The 11,004-nt window shown below is 34.4% G+C and overlaps 1 pseudogene; it reads left to right on the top strand.

The window, feature by feature from the left end:
• The first annotated feature begins 3,324 nt into the window (after positions 1–3,324).
• LOC149799135 (carbohydrate sulfotransferase 11-like) lies at positions 3,325–4,468 on the top strand (annotated as a pseudogene).
• Positions 4,469–11,004: the final 6,536 nt, after the last annotated feature.

Here is an 11,004-nt window from a genome sequence, read left to right as displayed (position 1 = left end):
GGGGGGTTCGGGAGTACTCTCTTCCCTTCTTGTGTCAATTATTTTCCAAATATTTTCTTTCCTAAGATTTACCACCAATTACTTATCCAGTGTTGATAACTATAGTATACTCTCTTCTCAGATTATGTACATGCATCGCAATGTTCGAAAGGACCGAAGTGATTGATATTCCTATGGAACAATATTTTCATTTGTTTCCTTCCTTTGCAGGTCGAACAGGTTACTACCAGAAGCCAGACGCGAAAGTTGATCTGGTATTTCACAGAAAGGTACAGGATTGAGTAAGTAATACCTGTAAATCGAAAGATTTTTTATCGTGGCTTTCCGTATCACAAATGATGGGGATCCAACTTACCTAAAAGTGAATTGGGAGTGAAGCTCGGAAAGTAGAAAAGGTTTAAGTTTCGTTGAAATTTGAATTCCGTCATAGTTCGCCGTCACAATGCGCCAAGTCTTGAAGTCACGAAACTGTCTGAACATTACAATTTGAACCAGGTTCAAATTCAACTATTTTGATCTTCAATAACCTTTCATCCGAGTAATATTAGGATCATGCATATTTTGTGATTATCTAATTGTTTGTTTCTTTAGATTTTAGTTCGATTTGTCTTTTCGTGCTCAGACAGCTTGATCTAATTGTTTGTTTCTTTGGTTTGGAGTCCGAATTCAGCTTCGTCATTAAGGGAACACGATTCTATACGATCATCTGACGATATCTTGAAATTTAGTATGGTGTGTTTATGAAGTGATATTTCGCTTCTATCATAAATAATTGCATTTTCATAAATTCTTTAATATGTCAGAGCAGATAACGTATAAGGTGTCAGTTGTACTTAAGACATGAAGTTGTCACCGTATCATTCGTGTTCTTACAGGTATACAATCAGAATATGTCTAAATCATGTCACAATGCAATTTGGCAAAAACCTAAGTACCAACATTCCTTGCAGAAAAGACTTTTAAGTGTCCTTATCGATCATGTGAAGAAAAAATATGTTACGTGAGTGTTCAGTCCATAATAACTGCATAGAACAAATTTAATAATATTATATATGTTGTCGTCCCAGGCAGACAAAATAACAATTATCCAAGTTTTAAGAATTTCATTTGAACTTAACACAAATGTGAAATTCCTCTCTATACATGAGGCATTACCAAATATTCTTAAAACGTTTTTAAAAGAACGTTTGTCGTTTTAATTTTTAAGGAAATATTGATGAAAAGGAAGTTGCAGTTTTAACATTTCGAACTATTTGTATCTTTTCGTTGTGATACCAAAATACTTAGGCTTGTTTCCTGTTATTGTTCTTAGTGTGAGTGCCACACCGATAACGAAAAATCAATCATTCTTCCAATACATACTTTTTTAACATTCGACGAAAATAGCATGTTAGTCAAACTTGTCTAAATCATGGCGCGTGTGAAAAATATTGAAAATATAAACCAGTTGTATGAAACATTATAACAATGACACGGTGTGATGCAAAATATCTTTAAAAATATGTCAGTTGTTTGACTGAGTTTGAAAACACCGTACCGTTTTAAAGTTCCTCGGTCCACACCCCATTTTTGTAGTCGAATGAGTGGTTTCATTAACTATAATTAAATCTGAATTATTATTAGCTCCAAATTTATTCCAAGGAAATGTTAATCTGGAATATTTAACTTGTGTGTTTTAGAAAGCTTATGACTTCTGTAAATAGTAACCTTGTTATGTGTATTCTATCTCGATTGTCATATATTTCGGTCAGATTATTTAATTACCTTGGAATGAGCCACGTGCCCGATGGAATGGACCATGTGACCGATGGAATGGACCATTGGACCATGTGACCGATGGAATGGACCATGTGCTAAATAGAATGGACCATGTGCCCGATAAAATGGACCATGTGCCCAAGAGAATGGGCCATGTGCCCGATGGAATGGACCATGAGACCAATGGAATGGACCAAGTACCCGATGGAATGGAATATTTACCCGATTGAATCGAACATGTGCTCAAAAAAATGGACCATATGCCCGATAGAAGGGACCATGTGCCCAATAAAATGGACCATGTGCCCGATGGAATGGACAATATGCCTAATAGAACGGACCATATGACCGATTGAATAGACCATGTGCCCAATGGAATGGATCATGCACCCAATGGAATGGACCATGTGCCCAATAGAATGGACCATATACCCGTTGGAATGGACCATGCGCCCTGTGGAATGGACCAAGTGCCGATGGAATGGAATATTTTTCCTGATGGAATTGACCATGTGCCCATATATCGCACCATATGCCTTATCTTTTACAAAATGATGTAGTCTTAGCCATTTTGTACTGAGAGTTTTAATAATTATCATATATAGTGTTTTAACATTCATGTCTAATTGCTCCGCGAAATTCCGCCCGTCGTGTAATTGCAGGTATTTTTAATTGTTAATAATGTAATCACTTGACGTTGATTAGTGTGGTATTAACACGCACGACAAATTGTGGGATTACATGAATGTCAAAGTATGATATTACAAGAATGACAAAGTGTGATACATGCATGACAAAGTGTGAAGTATTGTAGCTATTAGCTGATATTCTTATCGAATCCTGTCATATCCAGCTGGTTCGCGTATACTTTATAGAACGGCTGTATTGAATATGTCTATGACAAAGTTCTTTTTGCACACAGTTAATGGAGGAACATCAAGCAAACCAAGATGGACTCAGTGAAGGGTCTAGTCAATTAATCCTTAAGAGTTTATTTGTAAAGCTCTTTCTAAAATATAGCTCCAAGGTAATTATTGTCAAAGAACAACAACAACATAAATTCCCATTTGGGCAGATTTTTAATTTTAAACTTAGTGGTCGATGAAATACATGAATATTATTTACTAGTATGTAGATCAATATCCAATATTTATTAGATAGATTGTAATATTTCTTGTTCTGGTTTAAATGTTTTCAATCGTACTCCAAAAAGCGTTGGAGTTTAGTCACCTGTGTACGACACTACATCTACTGACACTGCGTATTATCAACTTTATACGATACAATATGCTATATAAAACGTATAACAGCCTTGTTTAGGTATTTGTCAGAACGGCCTGTTAGGCAATATTTGTAGATAGATGGATTCTAGTTTTAACCTATATGAGGTCATAGACACGCAGATTCTTTTCTAATGATCTATTTAGTTGTTATAGTATTAATATTTGTGTATACACCATATGGATAAAGGTAACCTAATATGAAACTTTATTTGTAACATTTTTCTCATCTATTTTTAGGCAACTCAACCAGTCACTAACGCAACACTGAATTTTTTTTGATACGATGGAAATGAGATTCGTAGAGAGGAGGAACCATTTACAACTGCATTGCCAGATACTACGCCAGTACTATCACGTACATAGCTCGGAAATGGCGGTTAAAGAACACTTTACTATAGACAAGCGTCATAAATTGGTATTTGTGCCATCGAAAAAATAGGTTGCACTTTGTGGAAAAGGATTTTCCAGATTCTGATCGGATTCAAAAATGTCTCTGATCCATTCCATATTCAAGGAATTCGTGCTTACGAGGGATATCTTACTGCAAAACGGATGTCATTTGACACAATCCATATGTTGTTAAGGAATTCTCATAAATTTATGTTCGTTAGAGACCCTTACGAGAGGTTGTTATCAGGCTACGTTGATAAGCTATTCTCTCCTAATGCAGCATATTGGAATTTTATTGGTAAATTTGTGGTATCAAATTTCCGGACAAACCCATCACCCTTGAGCTCTGAATGTGGGCATGACTCAACCTTCGCGGAGTTTGCGAGATATTTTGTGCATTCCCAGCTGACCAATGAAAGAAGAGATGCTCATTTTGTTCCTAATTTTGAACATTGCAGGCCTTGTGAAATTGACTACGATTACATTGGTAAACTAGAAACATTTGAAGATGATACATTGTTCCTCATGCATAAATTGAACATTTCTGACAAAGTTCAATTTAGACTTTAAATCGGAGACGGAGCGAGATGCTATAGTTGACGCAGCAGACTATGTTTTTGGAATGAAGGCACCTATTGTAAAACGCATGTCATTTTCGGAAGCCCTATTCAGGTGCTTCAGGAAGTTGCAAATTCGCGGAATCCTCAGCAAGCGTGTGCAGTATCCGTTTCCAGTGAATGTCGAGAGAAAAATTAATATTAATGAATTCAAAGAGGCAATGCTGTACTTGCACGCAATTTCTGGACCATCGGAAGTAAGGTTAAAAAAATAGGCAAGAGGCTTTTATAGAAGCGTACTCCTCGTTACCCCTCGATTTGATGGAAAACATTAGACAGGCCGTGTTCATTGACGCGTCATTGTTTGGCTACGAACAATTTCCTTTCATTATAAGGAATAGTGAAAGAGTTAAAGAGACGAGCTTTAAATAATTTTCCTTTCCGATATTTCCAAAAGTTGAAAATAACCCTGATCTTCAAAATTCATCCCAAACTTCTTTCCGTATAACGAAATACCAATGGTCGTAAACGTCAAATTACTCCAAAATGTACGGGATAATGGCTACATTTGTTTGAACCAAGAAAAACTTCATCTGCAAAATTTCTTTTCATCTGTATGTATGAAAAAATCCATTGTAGTTTTAATTTTTTTTCAATTGCGTGAACATTGTAGCATATCTTTAGCATTGCTACATTAAATTTAAAAATTCGCCAATGACCAAATTCTTCTTCAGTTTAGAGCGGTATTTCACACGCATTACTGCACATAGATTAAGATGATATGCGATTCGAACGCTTTTCTTGGCAGCCAAGAGAGAAATGTTTCATTCTTTAATATGACATCGTTATTATTAGTATGGAATATAGGTCAGGTTCAAACTTTATGCCAATTACCTTGATGAGGTCGTGCTGAAGTTAGGGTTCTTATTAACAACAGATGATTACTTTAAGCTACCCTGCTGAGAATCTTTTCTTCTTTAAGATGTAAAATCGTATACTAGAAAACTCCCCTTTGAGAACAATAGCTGCTATATTTAAATCAAAGCTGGAATTATGAAGATGACGCAAGGTCCAACCTACAAGAATTTCGCAAGAGGAGAGATTAGCGGGGAAAGACATTTGGACGAACAAGACTACGTGATAAGATATCAGAAAAAGAATACATTCTGAAAACAATTACGTGTGAATATTCGGTCTGGACTAACTGCTTGCTCGCGTAATTTAACCGATTCTTTCGTTCGTCGTTGAAAGGGTTAAATCACGTGAGCTGATGCTAACCAAGGTAGTTATCTTGGACGTACAGACACGCAAACAATTTTACTAGTGACCTGCAGTGGGTTTTATGGGTATATACAAAAATGCTAACAAATAGCGTTGAGTGGGTTTATGGGTCTAATATGGCCATACTCACAATCGCCTTATCAATACGCTTAGGTGTCACTGGACGGATTATCTTATGAATTTTCTTCCAACAATGACCTATTGCAGAAAAATGAGAATACCTTTACACTGAAGATACAAATAAAGACAAACTAATGATTTTTGTGGAAAGCATACATGTGAGATTTTGACTGCAACAATCAGCTGAATTCCTGATGCAAGTGGTGGTTTTTATACTGAACCAACACTGCCACCAACAACTAAATGTCACATTCATTTTTGACAGGAAATAGCTATTTTGAATATTTTCCTGTGACAAGGCAGCCAAAAGAATCATTATGTACCTTATGCATGAATAAAGTGCACTAGTACTACAACAAATTAGCATACTTTTCATCACCCCTCAACCATCTTGATTTTTAGATATTTATCTATGTAGCAGACACACGTAAATACGTCAGCCAACTCGGCTGCTCATTTGCAGCCCAAGTTACGCATCTCCAATGCTCATCTAACTATGGCAGGCAGTCAACAACAAGCCAACCCATTTCCAAGCCTAACTCAAGGTAAATATAGACCACATTACAGATTTAGCTTATGTGTGAATTAATAAATGCTAGCCTTGTGATAATTAGGTTCATGCCTTCTACCTTAAAAAGTAAAGGGGGTGTCAAAATACGAAGCTATCCAGTGAGACCTTATTGTATAATGAACATTAAAAGGGCAAAGAAAACAAATGATAGCTGACCAAAACAAGAGTGCACATAAAGTGCCGGGTCCAGATTGAGGTGCAAAATATCACGGCTGTGACAGATGGTCACCTTAACGTTTTTCATAGCAGATATCAAGCGTCCATTTAGTGCGAATTAAAGAACAAACTGTCAAGGAGCGTGCTCTTCAACAATTATCGCTTAAAGAAGACATATACTGTAGTGCCAGTTAAACGAGTGTAAAGGCTGTAATTTGAAGTGGGAAAAGGATATCGTAGAGTGTTTATTTTTTAAACAAAATCAAAGAATGATCTGAAGTATTTGTGGTTCCATCTCATCTTCTATATACAGAGTACTTTATGTACAAACATCAACATACCTTCATAAACTTACGTATATTAGTTAGTTTAATTGCCGTGCCTTTCTGGTCAGGCATATTGTCTATGAAACATGCGCATAATTAACATAAAAAGCAGTAAGGTTATTAAGACAAATCGTTCGCGGTAACAACTGCAGCAATATAAGCTGCATAATTTGAAAAATTGCCGGCAATTGTATAGGATATATATCTTTGGCCCAAAGAAAATATTTGTTTACTTCTTTTAATACGGCCCGATTATGAATAGTTTGAAATAAAGGCCAATTTCTATTGAAAACTTGAAAACTATAACAATGACATTGATGGAGGAGGGATTCTTATGAACAACAAACGATTGTATAAACTAACCTACTGAATGGTTTTCTCTTCTTCAAAATTGGTACAGCCTTTCCTCGAAAATTATGTTCAAATAAGATGCGATTTATTTAAAGTCGGCACAATTCAGTATAAGATCTGATGAGCTTTTACAGACAGGATATAAAGCAAGAAAAGCATCAAATCAACATGTTTCGCAAGAAATGCAAGCACAGCATAACACATAGATACAATTGGCCAAAACATATAATGCATAAATTAAAATATGGGCAAGCAAAATATTTTAAAAAAGGAGTAATTAAAAGTGAATTTAGTATTTAGGCAAATTTTAATAAAATATAGGGTAGGATGATATGAAGGATTACAAGAATGGCTAGGTCACTCAAACTATAGGTTAAAGTCAAATTTTAAATCGGCATGTTTAGATTCAGATTATACCTTGGTTAAATAGAAAGGAGCTGACAGCAAGGCACTTGATAGCAAGTAAGACAATTTATAAGACATTACTAATATATGTAAATCCGAACTGCAAGACTAACGATAGAGCATTGGTAACCTACAATATTATTGCAGTAAGGGGTTTAAAGGGGAAAAGCATTTCAGATGAACAAATTCACGTGATGTAATAGCACAAATATGTTAACAAAATGTAAAGGCGAAAAATACCTACAAAGGGAAACTTCTTGAATCCATCATGCTATCATGTTGGTTGAACTACATGTTCACGTAAATGAATATATTCTTTTGGCATATTGCTGAAAGTCCTAATACACATGTTTTGAAAATAAAGTAATTATATTTTGCCCATAAACATGGTATTAGAAGTGACCAGAAGGACTTTAAGGATCATTACGGCCTGCAGGACTTTATGGGTAAAACATGGCCTGCATGACGTTCTGGCTATAAAATCGTCTTGCACATACTTTACTTAACATGACACGCGTCAAATATACACATTAAGAGGCACAAAAGTAATATTAGCTGGGGAAAACCAAGAAGATAAGGGCTCCAATTATGGAGAAGATTAGTATACCTATGACCTTTACGTTACTCACAGTAGACAGCAAATGTCCGTTGAATTACATTAAATAACAAACTGCCACTAGTCAACAGCCTACGGTGAGGGTAGATTATATATCTACCCTCACCGTAGGCTGTTGACTAGTGGCAGTTTGTTCCAATTAGAATAATATAAATAGTAGTGATTAGCAGGTAAAGGGATATAATTTTGAGCTTATTCTTTAATAATATAACACAATGTTTCGAAATAATTGCAGGACATATATGTTCCGCCTCATATATATATATATATATATATATATATATATATATATATATATATATATATATATATATATATATATATATAGGTAGGTAGGTGGGTATATATGTAAGTATGTATGCATGGTATGTATGGAAGGATGGATTGATGGATGGATGCATGCATGCATGTAGTACAGTAGCTATACCTTCCTGGTCTGGTATAGTTACTATTAAATGCCTAAGATTAATGAGCAATTGTCACGAGTGTTATGGATAACATTCATATAAATCGTTATATTTTGTGGGAATAATTATCAGAGTAGCACGTGTAATGTCTGATTTTGTGTTCTTTAGACTATTTTACCGAAAATTGACTACTTTGTCTTTAGTGTCCATGCTACTTTTTATGATAATATGTGAATTGATTAGTTTAGGAATTAGTCATGCATTTTATAATCAGAAACTGATTCCTGTATTTTATTTTTTTTAAAATTATAATTGTAAAATACATTCTGCTTGGAATTAAATTTCAATAGGGATATAATGGTTTGTCTGTCAATAAGATTCAATGTTGAAAGTAAGAGAAAACTATTTTGCTGTTAACAACTTGTTATCTTCTCCTCGTGAGTTTGGGACAAGGTGTTATTTTAAATGATTGATGTATGACACGGAAATATACCTGTATGGTCTTTATGTAAGTATGCATTTAACATGATGTCCATACCCTTTACAACAATGATAGGTGTCTGCCTGACTGGTTTGGACGAGGGGGTGAGCTGGATACTAGCATGAATGACTTTGTGTTTCATATTCCATACTCCAGCAGCTGGTGCGACTTAAAATGCTTAAAACATATGCCTGCAAGACTGCGTTACCTGATTTATTCAGTTATGTATAAAACAAGATAGATAAAAATGTTAATGACGATGCAAATCAGTGGTCTGTTAGCTCCCGAACTAATTCTAATTTTAATATTAGCAATTTTGTACTTTTATCTTTACACTGTAAATATTATCATTGTAATATGAGTACACCTTTTTTATGTGTTTCGATTATATATCTTGTCTCAATGAGTCAATGCATGTTGTCTTTATATATCAATGTATCTAGTCTCGAAATGTCTGTGTATCTTGTCTGGATATATCAATGCATATTGTCTCCGAATGTCAATGTCTCTAGCCTCCATTTCACGTAACTATGTACATATATCTAGTTTCCATATGTCCATGTACCTTGTCTCCATATTTAAATGTATATAGTCTCCATATGTCCTTGTATCTTCTGCACATGTATCTATTATCATAAATTCTTTGATACATCTATCACAATTTAACGTCATGTACATAAGTCTGAAGGGTTTTTGTACATTGAATGAAACAGTTTATGCGGGTAATAAAGGATCTATTGAAACTATGATCGACTTTTCTTTTTCAAACTCTCATACATTTTTCTTTTGATACCCTAATGGATCTTTTGTTCGAAACTCTAATGGATATTTCTTTTTCTACACTGAATGTCTTGCACATAGCTCATATATATATATATATATATATATATATATATATATATATATATATATATATATATATAATCACTTACACACGTATACATGAAACATGTTTCTAACAGTAATTTTGATCCATCTGAGTGCAGCCTAACCAAGATAGATGCTGCTTCTTGAAAAATTTATTATTTTATCACTTTTTAAATGTCGCAAGGCAATATGTATAGTTTCAAAATGTGAATTAACTCCATGCATAAGAAAATGAAAAAAAAATATTTCACTGTATTAGCAAACTATTTTTCTTTGCAGTTTCAAGCTGGTTTTGAATCAACAGGTTGATCGAGGGGTTAAATTAAGTTCCAGTAATGTTTATTGAATCAGGGTGTCTATGAGCATTCATTCTGAATCAAGTAAAGAATGATTAAGCCAAATGATTAAGCCACATGATTAGGCCAAATGATTAAGCCAAATGATTAAGCCAAATGATTAGGCCAAATGATTAAGCCAAATGATTAGGCCAAATGATTAAACCAAATGATTAGGCCAAATGATTAAACCAAATGATTAGGCTAAATGATTAAGCCAAATGATTAGGCCAAATGATTAAGCCAAATGATTAGGCCAAATGATTAAACCAAATGATTAGGCCAAATGATTAGGCTAAATGATTAAGCCAAATGATTAAGCCAAATGATTAGGCCAAATGATTAAACCAAATGATTAGGCCAAATGATTAAACCAAATGATTAGGCCAAATGATTAGGCCAAATGATTAAGCCAAATGATTAAGCCAAATGATTAGGCCCAATGATTAAGCCAAATGATTAAGCCAAATGATTAGGCCCAATGATTAAGCCAAATGATTAAGAACGTGAAGGCTTAATCTTTGTTTATAAATATTTTAACAGCATAACGCAACATTGGAGTTGATCGCCATAGTGTCGGAATACGGGTTGTCTATATTTGAAAAGACATTTTTTGAACAGCTGCAGCTTACAAGGGACACTGTGGTCAATTATTGTAATTACAAACAACCAGTTTTTGAATTGGCACAATACTTTACATTCAATATTTCCAGCAAACCACTCTAGCGGATATTATTTGATGCACTTCATCGAAATGTAATAGTAGGCATTAAGTAAAGAAATTATTAAGCCAAAATATTAACAGGGCGCTCTACAAGCATTTGGTATTTATGAGATAGTGACAGGTGTAAGGTGATGTTCTTACTTTCATGTACTGTGGTTGAAATTATTTTTGGATATTATCCTTGTCGAAACTGTACATGATTTAAGCACATAGCTAACCGAAAATGGCTGCTCCCACGTCCTCGCAAAATTAGCCTCTATCAGTCTGAGTACACTAACTTCAGATGTTACTAATTCTGAAAGTGCAATGAATGAGTGAATTATAATATATATATATATATATATATATATATATATATATATATATATATATATAT

This window comes from Sinohyriopsis cumingii, chromosome 5 (genome assembly GCF_028554795.1).
Source record: "Sinohyriopsis cumingii isolate HCF-2022 chromosome 5, ASM2855479v2, whole genome shotgun sequence".
Lineage (NCBI taxonomy): Eukaryota > Metazoa > Mollusca > Bivalvia > Unionida > Unionidae > Sinohyriopsis > Sinohyriopsis cumingii.
Note: the sequence above shows the minus strand (reverse complement) of the source record. Positions and strands in the feature narration are given on the sequence as shown.